Source organism: Staurois parvus, unplaced genomic scaffold (genome assembly GCF_062004578.1).
Source record: "Staurois parvus isolate SC_StPar_1 unplaced genomic scaffold, SC_StPar_1.0 ptg000047l, whole genome shotgun sequence".
NCBI lineage: Eukaryota > Metazoa > Chordata > Amphibia > Anura > Ranidae > Staurois > Staurois parvus.
Genome location: NW_028317843.1, coordinates 1,249,939 through 1,267,320, shown reverse-complemented (window position 1 = coordinate 1,267,320; position 17,382 = coordinate 1,249,939). Strand labels below are relative to the sequence as shown.

Genomic DNA, 17,382 nt, shown 5'->3' with positions numbered 1-17,382 from the left:
TAATAAGGCTCCATGCACAATTGGAGCTGAAAAAATCACTGGATAAAAAATGCTTTTTCTGGCATATTTCTGGTTGTGTGCCATGTCCATTGCCATTGACACTGGATTTACTTCGGGGAGCATTTAAAAAAAAAAAAATAAAGGACTTGTCAAAAACCATACCTGTGTTTTTATTTGCTTATTACACTTTTTTGGTGAATGAGTAGGGGTCAGGGACGGACTGATAACTCATGGGCCCCCGGGCAATAGGGGATCATGGGGCCCCTGTGTCCTTGCCCACACTCAAAACACACCCAAAAAAAGCCTATAAAAGGTACAAGGGGCATTTCATGGGGCCCCCTACTGACCCCGGGGCCTCAGGCAGTGCTCGAGAGCTCGAATGGTCAGTCTGCCCCTGGTAGAGGTACAATGTACATGGGAGCTGGAATCTTGGGGTTCCCTTGTTAAAGGGGGCTTCCAGATTCCAATAATCCCTTTGCTCGTAGACACCCACAACCACCGTCCAGGGTTGTGGGGAAAAGGCCCTTGTCCCCATCAACATGGGGACAAGGTGCTTTTGGGGGAAGCCCTCCCTATCCCAAAAGCACCCCCCATGTTGAGGACATGTGGCCTGGTACGGTTCAGAAAGGGGACCACTTGCTCATCCCCCCTTTCCTGGTTGCCAGACTGTATGCTCAGATAAGGATCTGGTATGGATTTTAGGGGGACTTCACACCATTATGTTTTAATTTAGGTGTGGGGGTTCCCCTTATGGATTGAGGGGGCTTATGCCATTTTTTTAAACTTGGGGATCCCCTTAAAATCCATACTAGACCTAAAGGGCCTGGTGCAGATTGGGGAGGCATGCTGCTTTTTTCCTAAAATTTTATTGCCAGCAATTCTTTTGTTTACATTCAGTTGTCAGCAGGGAACCCCGCCGACAGCGAATGAGTCATCCATTCTTAGGGAAGCAACTGCCGGCTTGCCAGCCCACTCCTTGATAACCAGCTATTCCCTAATTTCCGTAATTTACACGTATTGGGATTTTTTTAGCAAAGACATGTAGCAGAATACATTTTGGCCTAAATTTATGACAAAATTAGATTTTTTTAATTTTTTTTACTGGACATGTTTAATAACAAAAAGTCAAAAATATTGCTTTTTTCTCAAAATTGTTGGACTTTTTTTTTTATAGCGCAAAAAATAAAAATGCACAGGCGAGCAAATACCACCAAAAGAAAGCTCTATTCGTGGGAAAAACGGATATAAATTTCATTTGGGTACAGTATTGCATGACCGCTCATGCAGCACTGTAACACAAAAAATGGCCTGGTCAGGAAGGGGGGGGGGGTAAATCCTCTGGAGGGCAAGTGGATGTCACTGATAAGTAAAGTGAATAACATTGATTATTTCATTACACTGGCATCTGAAAGTCAGTTGGATAGATTAGGCAGCAAATAAACATGTCCCTGAAGTTGATGTGTTGAAAGCAGAAACCATTGTTGTGTATGGGGCTGCATAGCTGCAAACTAGTTAGGGTGCCATGCTGATCCATGTCCACAGCCAAAAGTACACAGTGGGCACATGAGCATCAGAAGTGGACCATAAAGCAATTGAAGAATGTGGCCTGTTCTGATTAATCACATTTTCTTTTACATCATGTGGATGGCCAGGTGCATGTGGTTCACTTTCCTGTGACCAAGCAAGCTGCCAAAGAGAGTGATTCTTTGGGAAATGTTCTGCCATTCATGTGGATTTTACTTTGACACGTACCACCTACCTAAACATTGTTGCTGACCAAGTATACGGAAGTTCATGGAAAAGGTATTCCCTGGTGTCAGTGACCTCTTTTAGCAGGATTATGTGCCCTGCCACACTGCAAAAGTGGTTCAAAAATGGTTTGAAGAACACAACAATGAGTTTGAGGTATTGATTTGACCTCCATATTCTCCAGATCTCAATACAATTGATCATCTGTGGGATGTTGTAGAAAAACAAGTCTAATCTATGGAGGCTCCACCTGGCAATTTACAGAATTTAAAATAATCTGCTACTGATGCTTTGGTGCCTATTACCACTGCATACCTTCAGTGCCATCCATGCCACAAAATGCAAATACTGATGAGTAGGGCAAAGGAGAGACCTACTCAATATTATGTGGGTCATCATAATGGGTCATCATAATGGGTTGGCTATTTGGTGTACATTTTATGAATAAAATGTTAGTCCACCTCAAACTGATATATAATTTGTTGGTAGACATTTGGTACTAGATGTTAGGCACTTAAACTACCTGGCAGTTTTTGGTATATATTTCAAAGATTCAATTGGTGAGACTCCTGTGCTAGTCCTCTCCACCTGCGGGTGCCTATATGATGAGCTCCCACTCTTTCTGCAGGCGATTTTTTTAATTCGTTTTATATAACGAAGAATAGTTAGTAGAGACAGTAGGGATTTGGACATGGAAAGATGGATGGGAACACCAACAAATTCTAAGGTGGGCAGGAACAGAAGCCTAAATTATGGTATTCAGATCTCACTGTTGGCATACAAAGCTGACTTAGCCCACATGGCTCCACAAATACCTAAAACATCCTTTTGGGAGTGGACTGGAGTTTAGACATAAAGGATATCCATAGTATTAATACCAAGTTTAAACAAACCAATAAGGCTGTAGTGCTAAAAAACCCAATTATTTATTAAATGGCTCAAACTGCAGAAGACAAAACCAAGATGGACATAACCTACAATTACTTGTATCATTTCTCTTTGGATATACACATAGAGAAGTACAGTCATTTAATCTTTCGGGGTTGATTTATGAAAGGGGTAGTCAATATTGTTCATATGTCAAAGCCATTATGTGTTTACCTTGACTTCCCAGTCATGAGCAGGGAAATAAAATAAAACAACAGGATTTTGCCTTTTAAATATTTGGGAGATCAAAGTGAACACAGCATCATTGTTCATTTTGCTAAGTTAACATTCTCAACTCATTCAGTAAATCAACCCCATTTAATCAAATTTATTACAAATGGCATATAACTATAATGTCTCCTTTTTTTTTTCAACAAACATGGTTGCCACCAGGGGCGGACTGACCATTTGGAAACTCAGGAACTGCCCGAGGGCCCGGGGTCAGTAGGGGGCCCCATGAGATGCCCCTGGTACCTTTTTCATAGACTTTTTTGAGTTTGGGCAAGGACACAGGGGCCCCATGATCCCCTATTGCCCGGGGGCCTCGTGAGTTGCCAGTCCGCCCCTGGTTGCCACTAACAAAAAGAAAACTCTATATATATATAAGGAATTCGTTTTTTCTTTATATCAACTTCCCTGTAAGATTTAACAGATTAGTCTTTCTGCAACCGATTCACTTTCTCAGCAGTAGAAACTCAAGCGCATATGCTGCTTGCTGGAGACTAAACTAAAGCTGTTTGCAGCTAACTGCTTTGATAAGATTGAGATGTATTAACAGAGAAATGAACCATTTCTTAAATAAGTGACCTGCAAGACTGAACTATCTCTGCATGTCATTTGATTACCATGCAGCAGCCTTGCAGAGGTATCTTGTCTTTCCATGGCACTTTTGAAACAAACATCTGCACAAGGTCAGTCCTACTAAATGAAAACTTGTTCGTAATTGCAAAAATTATACAATTATCCATCAGAATGTCAGCATTTCATAGAGGTGACAAGTACACACCTGGTGGAAAAATTGGCCTGCTGGGAAGACTGTCGCTTCTTTTGTACTTAAATCAGTAACTGGGGGCTAAGGCTTGCCTTTAAAAGTGGCCTGTACTTTTGTAAAACAAATGTTTAGACTGCTGTGGAGGCTTGCTTTATTGCAGCATTCAATAAATTCAGCACCAATAATGACAGACGGTAGTCAGAGGTTTTAGTCATGTTTGTCCAGTCATGGTTTGTAAAAATATTACATTGCAGAAAACTAGCAGTTACCTGTCTCTTAGCAGAAATAAAAGGATAACAAGGGTCAATGCATATCTAAAAACAAAAGATATTATTATTATGATTATTATTTTTATTTTTTATAGAGTAAAAAAAAAGCTAAAATCACCGTCAGGTTTTTATTGCTCTCTGTTTCTTCATTAGGTCCCTTTCACTTGAGGTGGACTCTATTTTGATCAGCAGGGGATCTGTCCACTCATCCCCTGCTGATCAAAAAGGACATGCAGATGACAGATCCACATCTGCTTAGTTTATGCAGAGGGAACATAGCCAGCTCTGCTCTATGGATGGACCAGGAGTAAACGGACATGCGCTGTTCATTTACACCAGACTGCCCTCTGGTTGAATCCACCAAGAAGGAAGGGGACAGATCCCCTTTGGTATTTTTTTTTTAGCAGACTGGATTGGATCAGAGGTGGATGGGTGTAACACAAGTCTGTTTACATCCACCAGTACATAGGAGTGAAAGGACGATCAGACATCAGACCTTTGTGTGAAAGTGTCCTTAGGGAGATTCATCCTTTCACTTTCTCCTTGTGAACATTGTCACCAAGACACACAATGATATGAAATCTAAAATGTCCAGTTTTATATGTTGTCCGTGGCCCACTGAAGAGACTTCCTTCAGCTATCATCCCAAACATAAAAAGCAAATGAAAATAATTTTCTTTAGATAATTGTCTTCTGCACAGGTTTCCCTATATGAAGATTTCATCTTTCCCACAATATACAGCCTAGTTTATCCAAAACAAACAAGCAAAGAAATTGGCTTTAGATGTACTGTAAAGCACCCTTTGACTAAACAAAAGTGATTACATACATAGCACATTTGTTTTCATTGGATATGTGCCCTATTATAGATGTCTTTCAGTGAGGATACCTGTGTAAATGACAACTGTTTAACACAGGATGTCCCCTCACTTTGGAGAGATTTCCTTTCCTGTTGTGTCCTTCAAGCAGGAAGTATAGGGAAATATTTCCAATGGGACAGATAAAAAAAAAGTAGAGAGGTTTTAAAAATGTAACCATTTTAACCAATTATCAGCATATCTAAAGCTAAAATTATTTGGCTTTACTATAGATACAACTAAATATTCTAGAGTATCTATCTATCTATCTATCTATCTATCTATCTATCTATCTATCTATCTATCTATCTATCTCTAATCTTGGAGTTAACTTTATAATAGTATATAATGCAATGTAATTTAGAATATTGCCCTAGTCAAGTTTGTTAATACGTTTTAGGAATACTTTTCTATCGAATAGCCCATTTAAATATTCTGCAGTCTGAACTTTGGATTCCAGAAACATATAATGTAGACAGTAAACCCCAATCTGTCTGTAAAGAAGGGGAACATTCAAAAGCAAAAATGAATAGGTTTGGCAGGTTCTTTCATATCCATTCCTCAGGCACCAAAGATAGAATGGAATTATTCTAAAATCTGGCTTCACAATCATTTGTTAGTCTGTAGAGGTAGAGCCTTTATCCAAGCAATTCTTTGTTTACTCGGGAACAGATTGGATTTTCTGCCAGCAAGCAAAAATTTCTCCCTTCGTTTGGTATAACAGCACATTGTATTAAATATTGAAGTTTGCATTTACGATATTATTATATCAGCGTCTCTGTTTTGTCACATATTTACTTTGATTGCTAAGTAAATATGATTGTTTTTTTTCTGGAAAAACACATAAGGGATTGCTAAATAAAAATTGAAAATCATATTATCTAATCAATATTCATAGAATGCTGCAAAGTTTGTCATTGCCATCTGTTTTATAATATGACAGTGGAGTCATTTACAACATTATTTAAAACTAATTAGGGAACAATTAAAAAAATACAGCACCAGATTCAATGGTTGCACATGTCATCCAATTGTTTATTTTACTGCTCTGTACATTATAGAGCACTGGCTGAAGTTATTTTAGTGATGATGTAACAATGTGTAAAGTAAACAGATTTCTCTGTTTTCATTTTGTAAAATTTCTGGAAAGTTTAAATGTAAAGTAATAGAAAATGGTTCGGTTTCATTCTTTTACGAAAAACATCCTTTAAAGTCTGGTTAGACACAAACTTACACCTTTTTGACCCAACACTCCTAATTTATGGCCTGACAAAATCTTCTACACAACAATTAAAATAATCCATGCCAATACAATATCCAAGTTTAAACTTTTTAAATGGTAGTCATTTAGCACATATAAACTTTACTTAAAAAAAACTGTTTTAAACTTGCGGGCCTCACCAAATATTCTTGGATCAAATTTAACAATAGTAAATCGACCTGAGACCTTCATGATTTGATTGTGTCATGAAAAGTCCTTTTGCTTGTGATTTTCATGATCACATCTCCAGCTTCTAGCTATTGTAAAGTGTAACTTTTTTTTTTTTTCAGCCCACATCCCTCTGTGGAGATTGTCCTTCGCTTGTTGTCTTGTAGTGCAACAGAATGCAAAAGGGAATCTTCCCAAGGTGAGAGGAACTCCTAGCTCTGAAAATTGTCACCAAAATGCTTAACCCTATTGAATGATGTATCCTCATCTCTTGCTTTGGTGAAAGCTTAAAGTTTTGGTATTCCCACCACTTTCTATCTGGGTGACACTGGTCAAAAATACAAATAGTGGGGACACCCTGGTCACCAACACAAACAGAGGGAGCACAAATAGCAATACAAACTTTAAAGCTAAAAAAATAGTTTTACATTTACATACACCTCTATCTGTACATACATACAGTATGTATTCAATACAGATAAAAGTCAACTAGATTGTAATGTGCATTAGCTGCATCAGAAGCCAACAATAAAGAGGTATTTTATATTTCTATTTTGTTGAGCATGCATCATTTCTTGTAATGATTCTCTATACAACAAAAATCACTTGTCCACATAAAAGTTAGGCTAAAATTCACTTAGCACCAATAATGTGTTCGAAATCAATATACACTTAACATTACTGCTACATTGAAAGCAGTAGTGAAAGCCTTTTCACTAAGTAACAAGATGTCAATGGCAGTCTTTATAGCTAGAAGCATTTGGTAATCTATATTTTTTCATCAATATTTACCAAAGGATGTACCATCTCTTTGGTCACTTTTTGGGCTATTAAATGTATTCATAGTAGTTGTAAAGTGTAAATAAATTTATCAAACGATTATCATTATTATTTTGTTTTTCTTTCCATTCAAACACAAGATTTTTTTATGAGATTGAGTTAAATGCTACAGGTTTTGTATATGTTTTATTATTCAAGTGGAGTTTATTTTTGTTTAAAATAGTTGGTACTTGAGCTTCATGGAATGTAAAAAATGAAATAAGTAAATGCACACATAATTAAATTTATACTTGCATATATTATATGTTCTACAACTAGGAAAACTAGTGTTTCCCTAACTTCCCATACATTCATGATTACCTATACTGTTATATATTTGGCTGAAGTTGAGACAAAGGTCATTACCATAGGTTAAAATTTACACTAATGGATCATCATAAAAAAAGTATGAACTTATAGTCCTATGGACATATAGGGGTTTATTTACTAAAGCTGGAAAGTCCAAAATCAGACTCCCTTCTGCATAGAAACCAATCAGCTTCTAACCTCAGCTTGTTCAATGAAGCTTTGGCAATGAAACCTGGAAGCTGATTGGTTTCTATGCAGAAGTGAGTCTGATTTTGCACTCTCCAGCTTTAGTAAATAAACCCCATAGTGTTTATTGATCACCCCTGTCTGAGTAGGGCAGCAAAGCCTAGTGGACGTCTGAGGATTGAAGCCATGGCTAGGATGTCCATGGACTTGAGATACTTAAAGTAGAGATTATCTAACCACAATATTGACACCACACTTGAGTGGAGAAGAACATTTGTTGTTGTTTCAGGTGAACTCAGCCTGTTTGTCATTCATGGATCTGCTGAACAAATGCAGCTTTTTGGCTACCTGAATTCATTTTTTTAATTTGTTTCTAAATTAAATTTTTGCTTGTACATTGTATAGGTGCGCCACTTCACAGGTAGGTTTGAGGCTCCAAAAGATTGTTATTTAAATGAATTGTACATTTTTAATGCTTTGCTTTTGGGTTTATTAAAAGAGCTGCTCCCTTTTCAACCTCAGCAGTATTTTTTTAAGCATTTTTTACATTGGTACTGTATATTTTCTCCTGACTGTACTTATTTCCCTCTGCCCTTTGTCAATCCTTTGTCTTTTAACCATGAAAATGGAGAGAACAGATTTTCAAGATTCAGTTCCTACTGATTTCAACAAAGGTTTGCATTAAAGTTTACAATTTATGAACCTTTGCCAGTGTTCACTAAACTCTCCCTCAATGGAACCCAAGCAGATTTACACATCAGTAGCTAGAAGCAATAGTCATATTGCATATCAGCTTTCTTCCTCTCTTAATGTTGGTGTTTTTGGTGTCAGGACACCAAAAACACTCACATTAAGAGAGGCAGAAAGCTGATGGGCACATTACCTTTTCTGAGGAAGACATATATAAGATTCCTATTATTTTTGGTATCTGTAACATTGTAATTTAATTATGTACAGTATTATGTTGGTTTTTAGACTGCAAAATCTTATTAAATAGAAATATAGATGAGATTCAAATATTTGGTATTAAGTAAGTGTCCACTGAAGTATAATACAATAATTAATTGCTCAAACATCACACTCCTCAACTTTTATGATTAGGTTAATGTTGGCTCAATGGTCAACAAAAAGCTGCCGCTATTGGCAGCTGTGACATCAATTATCATCAGAATTATGAAATAATTCTCTGTAACTTGTGATAATTGATGACTCTTTTAGATTGGACTACTGTGAAAATGAACCATATTTTAAACTCTGTTGCATTCCTGTCCAGCGTGGAAGCAAATATCATAATATATTACAGAAAATTATTTGTGCTTAGGTATACAACTCCACAGTAGCAACCAGTGGCGGACTGACCATTTGGAAACTCGGGCACTGCCCGAGGGCCCGGGGTCAGTAGAGGGCCCCATGAGATGTCCCTGGTACCTTTTTCATAGGCTTTTTTGAGTTTGGGCAAGGACACAGGGGCCCCATGATCCCCTATTGCCTGGGGGCCCCATGAGTTGTCAGTCAGCCCCTGGTAGCAACTAACACAATTTTGTAGGCAACAAATCTTAGATACATATAAAGAAAAAGGTGTAGCATTTTAAATAAAAATAATGACACAATAGAGAAATAATCATCCCAAAAAAGTAGTCCACAAGAGTATTGCCAGAACCGCTTACACGTACCCAAAAGGAATGATGTCAAATATAGACGTGTGATGTCAAAAGAGATCATTTAGGCTGTGCATCCCTATATTCATCCAACTTGATCAGCTATATGCTAGACTCACTGGACAGAGTACAGGCCAAACCCCCTCTGCTTCACCAGTGATGGTTAATTGTTATCCTTAGGCATAAAAATCAAAAAAGGAAAACTAACTGCCTCCTGGTGTAGTAAAAACATCTCACATTTATTGGAAACAGTATTGCACTTACATAAAACACCATAAAGATGGCATGTCACTAAGTTCTCAATGTCAAAGACATGGCTTAAAGGTCAGAACTGACATGGTGGTAGCTTTATGTGTATACATTGGAGTTAAAATGCCCCAGTCACATCAGCTCTTAGTCTGCTGGTGCTTAGATTGTTGTCCTAAGAAAATTATTAATCTCTGTGCAGGGTGATCCTAGGAGTGCAATATGTCACACTGTGGTGGCAGCTGTGGGATCGGAGGCTGCCAAAATAATGAAGGATACTTTGAAAGTTGAGGAGGCTTTCCCATCCCCCCTTTCAAGACACCCCTACTAATGTGACTTGGTATTGTACAGGAGGTGGGCAGCATACTCACTGCCCTATCTTTCTTGGTTATCCAGAATGCATGTTCTGGATAAGGGAGTGGGTGCAATTTTAGGGTTATTCCCATGTAGTTTTTTTACTATTTTCTTTCTATTAAAAAAAAGTGTTATGCCACTATTAAAGTGCTACATATCACTGTTCCATAAAACCATATGCAGTTTTAAGGCATTCCCCAAGCATACTATTTGTCTGTTTTCAATGTGATCCTTTAAGTCACAATAAACTCTACTCACTGAACAATATATTTCTTTCTTTCTTTCTTTCTTTCTTTCTTTCTTATTAGCACATACCCCCATTCCCTTTAGTTTTCTTATTAGCCTTAAAATAGACAGAGAAATATAGCAAGATTAGTCTCCTATAGACTTCAATAGGGGTTGTCTCTAAGTTTGGGGTTTTGTGGGTTTCACACTAGATTTGCAAAACCTTTTATGAACCCAACCCTGCTAGGATCACTCATCATGACCTTTAAGCTGTTTCGGTGTTGGATGTCAACACAGGCTTTTTATTTGTGTCTGAAGAATGAACCTGTGTCTATGGAATCCAATATAGAAGATTTTAATGTGCATAAATAAAGAATTCTATAGACACAGATCTGTATAAGACAGATAAAGCTTGACCAAATGTTAATATTACAGAACCATAACCAATAGCAAAAGATATTCTTTTACACATGCATTTCTTGTTCTTTTTAGCATTATTATGTTTCCCTTTTCTTTTTCCATGTCTGCTGTTGAAATTCTTTACATATGCCTTGAAGGGATACACTAAGTTCTCTTTGAAGTTATCCCTACATCCCTTCTAAGAAGTAGCTGGCATTACTTTGAAGAGCAATTTAGAGCCCCAGGAGTAAATGGGTCATTTTTGGTCTCATATGATCCATACTTCTGCAATAGCTTGTAGCTTTATATTCATATTTTTACCCATAATTGTTTCTTCACATCAAATTAAAATTACATATTGTGGAATTCCAATTTTCAAGAAAAGAGTGGCTCTCCCTTGCTGTGCAACTATCCATAAGCTATATCATTGGCGTTACAGCTTCTGGCCATTTCCTCTCTGTTGCTTTCTGATATTTTAACTTTGGCAGACCAAGTGGAAATGAGTTTAACAGAGCAAAGTTTAATTTCCAGTCCAGCACATTTCACATGTCTTTTATAGAAAAAAGAATTGCAGAAGGTACAATAGCTTTTATTATTTTTGTTCCATTACCTTTTTAACCTTATGGTAAAATTAGAAATAATGATGCTTCAAATGAAATATCTACATTTAAGTATCAGTTTTGTGCCCAGTCTGTTTAAAAAAATATGTAATTATTTTCAGTAATTGTGCATTTTTGTTTGTTGACACAGGGATGCATCATAACATAATCAAGGTTTAATTTTGATTACAGCATTATTAGATAATCATAACAGGGCAAATGTATTTAGAGACTTGTTCAAAACAAGATGTGACAGAATGTTACCAAATTTGAGATCACAAATAATAATCAAATCAAAATAATAATAATACTCTCCAAACAGTGCTATGAACACATACATTGCAATTCCCATAACTTCAATACATATATAATACAAATTGTATTGAAAACTATAACAATAGCTTTAGTAATCTACAGTGATGTATAACCAATCATTTTTAATCCAATTCAGCCATTTGTGTCCAAACATACGTTGTACAAACTCCAAACACAACATAAAGTCCATATAATATCCTGTCAAGTTTCACTGTGCTTGTGTTTCCAATATTCACATGTGTCGTCCCCATACACCTCGTGCCACTCCAAACTGCTTACCTTAAATGTAGACCTCTAAATTCTAGGAGGTCTGTTATCACTTGTCCGATTTAGTACATCAGAGTGAGTAGGGCTCCAAAGGCTTCCCCCGTATCAGAATCCTGAAGTGGTCAGGCAAAATTCTGCCTTACGTGTTGCATCCTATACTGGACTCATGTTGGGATAATATATGTACTTTTATGTTGTGTTTTGAGTTTGTTTTGGACATTAATGGCTGAATTGAAATATAGAAGATTGGTTTTACATCACTGTAGATTATTGTGGTTGTTTTATTTTTATAATTTGAACACAATTACAGTATGTGTTTATTCAAAGAACATTACAGAAATTGCAATTTATATCTCTGTAAATCACAGCACTATTTGGAGTGTTCTATTGCACTGCACTGGGAGTTGGCATTTATCCACCTCCCACCCGCCATATAGTAAAATGATGGACGCAAGGCGGTTCTCTCATTCTGGGAGGACGTCATATGACATCCTCCCATTCTAACCGCACATGCGCAGTTCCAGTAGCGGCTCCCTCGGACACAGTGGATCACCGATCAACGGAAAGAGCCGAAGATGTTGGCTCGGTCATGTGATCAGCTGTGTCCAATCACTGCTGATCACATGTAAATAGGGAAATGCCGGTTATTGGCATTTCTCTCCTCACGAGCTGTCACACTGACAGCTCGTGAGGAGAGGAGAGCCAGTAATCGGCATCCCTCAGAGAGGACATGTACACTGATCATCAGGACACTGATGATCAGTGTGTCCTGATGATCTGTGTAGCCCCAGCAGTGCCACCTCTCAGTGTCCATCAGTGCCAGCTGTCAGTGCCCATCAGTGCCACATCAATGCCACATTTCAGTGCCTACCAGTGCACATCAATGCCACATATCAGTGCCCACCTGAGCTGCCTTTCAGTGTCACCCATCAGTGCCAGTCAGTGCCACTTATCAATGCCAGTCAGTGCCACCTATCAGTGCTGCCAATCAGTGCCACCTATCAGTGCCAGTCAGTGCCACCTATCAGTTTACATCAGTGCCACCTATTAGTGCCCGTCAGTGGTGCCTATCAGTGCCACCTAACAGTGCCAGTCAGTTCCGCCTATCAGTGCCGCCTATCAGTGCCATATATGAGTGCTGCCTTTCAGTGCCCATCAGTGTTGCCTGTCAATGCCCATCAGTGCCACCTGCCAGTGCCTCCTCATCAGTGTCCATCAGTGACACCTATCAGTGTCCATTAGTGCAGCCTATCAGTGCCATCAGTGCAGCTTCATTAGAGAACATCCGTGAAGGAGAAAAATCACTTATTTACAAAATTTCATAACAAAAACTAAGAAAAAAACTTTTTTTTTTCAAAATTTTGAAAAACTGCCCGAGAAGGCCTTGGAAGGCAGCAGGAGAGGGGGGCATTGTCTCCCACTGCTTGTAAAAGCAATCCTGCAGCTAATTAGCCACTAGGATTGCTTTTACATGAAAGCTGATTGCCTGCTGAAAAAAAACCTGCAGCTATAGGCATCATCCTGGTATAACCATTCAAAGTCCAGTAATGTATGTTGCTGGTCCTTGTTGGGTATATATGCTATGTTCTTTTTTTATGCAGCCTGTGGGCTGAGTGAAAAAAGAGAACAAATTTCTATCAGAAAAAGTGTGTGGTATGCTCACCATTAGAATATACCGCCCTGCGTGCACCCACTTCTAATCGTTGGCACACATTAGGTCACACGGTGCCACGTGTATGGTGCCAGATTGTACAAATGTCTAAATAGTGGCACAGTTGAATAAAAATTGTCCACGTATAAGTGGTACCCCATATGGAAAAATATGACACCAAGTCCCAAACTATCTTGCCTCTGCTCCCTGTGTAGTCTGGGCATCCGGGGGGGGGGGGGGGGGGGCACGTGACTATCTTTTCCCTCGTAAATCCAAAACTTATATGTATAGCCTGCTGCCCTCTTGCAGGTCTTATACATCTTGACACCATATCTAGCACGCTTACTGGGGAGAAATTGTTTGAATTCAAAGCAGCCAGAAAAATTAATGAGGGACTCACCAACGCAGATGTTTTGCTGGGGAGTATAGACATCTGCAAATTTTTGGTTAAGGTGATTTATGAGGGGCCAAATTTTGTAGAGCCGGTCAAATTCAGGGTCACCCCGAGGACAACAGAGTGTGTTGTTGAAATGCATAAAACACATTATACTCTCATATCTATGTCTGCCCATAGCAGCAGAGAACACGGGCATATGATGAATCAGGTTTTTTTGAGTAATGCTGAGGGTTAGGCCCAAAAAAAAATTAAATTCGGAATAATGAGTTTCCATGCGGCTGGTCTGGCAAGGATTGAATTTGGGGTGGCGGCGATAAATTGTTGTGCATATAAATTGCTTTGATCCACAATCAATGCATACAGATCTTCCGTGAAAAACAACTACAAAAAATCAAGGGGAGTAGTTAAATTTGCTGTTTCCACCTGAATTCCGGGTTGAGCAGTAAATGGGGGAATTACGGGTGCTGCAGAATTTGTGGGCTGCCAATCGGGATTTGCAAGCACATCCGGAAAGACACTAGGGGCTCTATGGGCCTGTGTGCGAATTCTTGGTGGTTGCGGGACAATATTTGTGCTCGCCACTACACCAGCTTGTACTGTACTTATAGGACTTGCCACGTCACCAAGTGATACTGCAGTGCTGGAATGTGAAAGACCAGGATGTACTAGGCCGCTGGTGCTTGCCAGTTCACCAAAAGGTAGAGTGGTACTAGTACTGGCACTCTGCTACATATGAGAGTCATCAAAATTCACCGGTAAGTGCTAGCAGAGATCAGGCCTCATTCTGCGTACACTGCGGTTTTGTGTGCAATGTATCAAGTGACAGTGACCTACTGACACTGCACTTGCTGGAGGAGAAGGGAGATTAAAAGTAGGAACTAAACGCAGGTACCAAGGCTGATCCTCCTAACGCTGTGTTTTTGGGGACACTATGCTAATGTGAACGCTGGTATAGTGCTCATCTGATCAAAGATATTGATCCATTCAGACACTATACTAGCAATGGAGTTTTATTGTGTATGAGCGTATTCCTGGCAATCAAGGGGTTAAATGTGATTACTGGTGTACTTGCGGGCAATCTGACACTATCTGGGAGAGGCATGAAAATCACAGGAGCGAGAATCACATACATACGTGATTTTGCGCACCTGTTCTGCCCTGTAGCAGTATTTCTGCTATAGGGTGGTCAGGAAGCGGTTAAATAAGTGGTTTGCATTACAGAGCTGTGTTACTTTAATTGACAATTTCACAGTCATGCAATGCTGCAACCAAATGAAAATTGAAGTCCTTTTTTCCCCACAAATTGAGCTTTCTTTTGGTGGTATTTGATCGCCTGTGTGTTTTTTAATTTTTGCGCTATATAAAAAACACCGACAATTTTGAGAAAAAAACAATATTTTGGACTTTTCGCTATTAAACATGTCCAGTAAAAAATTATAAAGAATCACATTTCTGACACTGGGGGGAACTGACTTGGTGTCACTGACATTCCCAGTGACACCAATACAGTGATCAGTGCTAAAAAAAAGCACTGAGACTGTACTAATGGCACTGGGCAGGAAGGGTTAATGTGGGGGCAATCAAAGGGTTAACTGTGTGATGGGAGTGTTTTACTAGGGGACAGGGGGTGTGTTCTTCATTGTAAGCACACTGCTCTGGATGGCAAAAGAGCATTCTGCCCAAACTGACAGGGAGGACTGTTGGTAAACAAAGCAGCCCTTCTCCCTGTCGGTGATTGCCGGTAATCACTGGGAGCCAGTGGGTAATATATCTGCTATAGGGTGGTCCTTAAGCAGTTAAAGTGTATCTTACAGTCACTTACATGCTCTCTTTTGGTGCGTTAACTATACAGTATTTTGTAATAGTTGTCCAATAAGAGCAAAAATACATGTTAATCTGTTAAAAAAACCTCAGAGCTTTCCTGTGTCCTCTGCACACTTTCTGTGTTTTTTTCAAGGGGAATTACATATTGTTATATAGCTAGTCTGGCTGAAAAAATACAAAGGTCCATCCAGTTAAACCATAAAAAGAAAAAAAAGTTAAGAGTAATTAATTAGATTTCCTAGTTCTTATTCTAGACTACAGAACAATTAGTCATTATGTTGTGGAAATAATGACATTGGGAGGGATTTCGCAGTGTTAGATACAGCGGCGGACTAACAACTCATGGGGCCCCCGGGCAATGGGGGATCATGGGGCCCCTGTGTCCTTGCCCAAACTCAAAAAAGCCTATGAAAAAGGTACCAGGGGCATCTCATGGGGCCCCCTACTGACCCTGGGCCCTCGTGCAATGCCCGAGTTTCCAAATGGTCAGTCCGCCCCTGGTTAGATAATGAGTTGATGTGAAACCTCCATTAACAGATGTAAATATTATTGTAATTATAAATATATTGTAGTTAGATGGGAATATATTGCAATCATTGAGTGCATTTCAACATTATAGGACTGCTAGCTTCCCAGTTGGTGTTATTGTAAACATTTTTCTACTTAAAATGTCTGGCCATTGTTTTTTCCAGGGGTGGACTGACCATTCGAGCCCTCGGGCACTGCCCTAGGGCCTGGGGTCAGTAGGGGGCCCCATGAGATGGCCCTGGTACCTTTCATTGGCTTTTTCATAGGCTTTTTTGGGTGTGGGTGAGGACACAGGGGCCCCATGATCCCCTATTGCCCGGGGGCCCTATGAGTTGTCAGTCCGCCCCTGTTTTTTTCTTTTGTTTCTTATCACATCTGAAAACAGCTGCCTTCTTTGAATCCTCCAGTCAGGCTACACGTGACATTTGCTATGGCTATACATTTTCTAGGTACAGTGACCAATTAGAGGGCATTATATTAGCCACCATACAGACAGGAGGGGGGAATATAAGGAACTGTTACCAACCTTTTTTGTTTTTTTTTTGTTTTTGGACACACAGCAGTCAGCATGACCAGACTTTAAGTTGAGAGGTAAACTAACTTCATACTTGTATTGTGCATTGTATTGCAAATATAGTTGTGTGTGTAATTTGTACATATCATAGAAGCCGTTGACTTACACTCTACATTATACTGTGAATAATGTTTAGTGTGTATTTTGTATATATTATGTAACTCTATCAATAAATGTATATTGCAGATGGAACTACTTTTTTTTTGTAAGAACTCTCTGATCTAGCTGTGTACATGTAACTACTCCTACAGTGATTGAAAGGTATTTACATGTACATGTAACCTAGTTAACAGCAGTTTAGCAATAGACAACTGGGCAGGACCCATACCATTCTGTCCTCAAAAATGCTGTGTGCTTTTAGCCTACAACAAGAAGTTATGATCTGAGTTTGTTTCTCTCGCAAATACAGGCATTTTTCTGTACTTTCAGGGTACATACAAACATGTATGAAATGAGATGTACTACAAGTCTTTTTTTGACAAAAATATTAGGCCTAAAATCCCTAAGCCTGTAAAGAGAAAACATGTTTCACCAAATGCTAGTTCTCTCTTCCAGAGCTGGTAGCAATTGGTAACTGTTTATGAAAACTGAAATAGGAATTGGATCTCTAACTATAATTAGTGTATTGATCTGGAGATTCACTGACCAAGGATATCCATCTTTCTGCCATTAATGGGCCAAGAAGGATTTTTTTCCTAGTAAAAGAAATTTGTCAAATGTCTTGATTGGTATTTTATTTGTCTTGTTCTTGATTAATTGTGTTAGAATAAGTTAAACTTGATGGACTGTGTTTTTTTAACCTTACTTAT

The 17,382-nt window shown here is 38.9% G+C and overlaps 1 protein-coding gene across 1 annotated transcript in view; it reads right to left on the bottom strand.

Annotated features, from left to right (window-relative positions):
- Nucleotides 1–17,382, bottom strand: part of CSMD3 (CUB and Sushi multiple domains 3) — a 1,455,553-nt gene that overhangs the window by 666,243 nt on the left and 771,928 nt on the right. The gene's annotated exons all lie outside the window — the stretch shown is intronic.